Here is a 319-nt window from a genome sequence, read left to right as displayed (position 1 = left end):
AAAATCATAGAAAATATATTTATTGTTTATTTCAATACTAAACATACCTCTTGTGCTTTCACAATAATAACTTTGGCTATAGTTCCAATCATAGGTGGCAATTCTGTGATAAGCTCACACATCAGTTATAAGAATCATCCCTTAAAATAAAAAACTCAAATGAATCATGGGTATATATAAAGTAGTCATAGAACTCAGGAAGGGTAGTACTACCTTACTGAAACAAATTAAAGAATTAAATATCTGATTGCTCTATTTAGTTTACAGCAATGATGATTTTTTCTTTCCCATTCATTAATTTCACTTTGAATTTGAAAAA

This window comes from Octodon degus, unplaced genomic scaffold, assembly GCF_000260255.1.
Source record: "Octodon degus isolate 3935 unplaced genomic scaffold, OctDeg1.0 scaffold00202, whole genome shotgun sequence".
In the NCBI taxonomy this organism is placed as follows: Eukaryota; Metazoa; Chordata; class Mammalia; order Rodentia; family Octodontidae; genus Octodon; species Octodon degus.
This window is presented reverse-complemented; position numbering follows the sequence as displayed.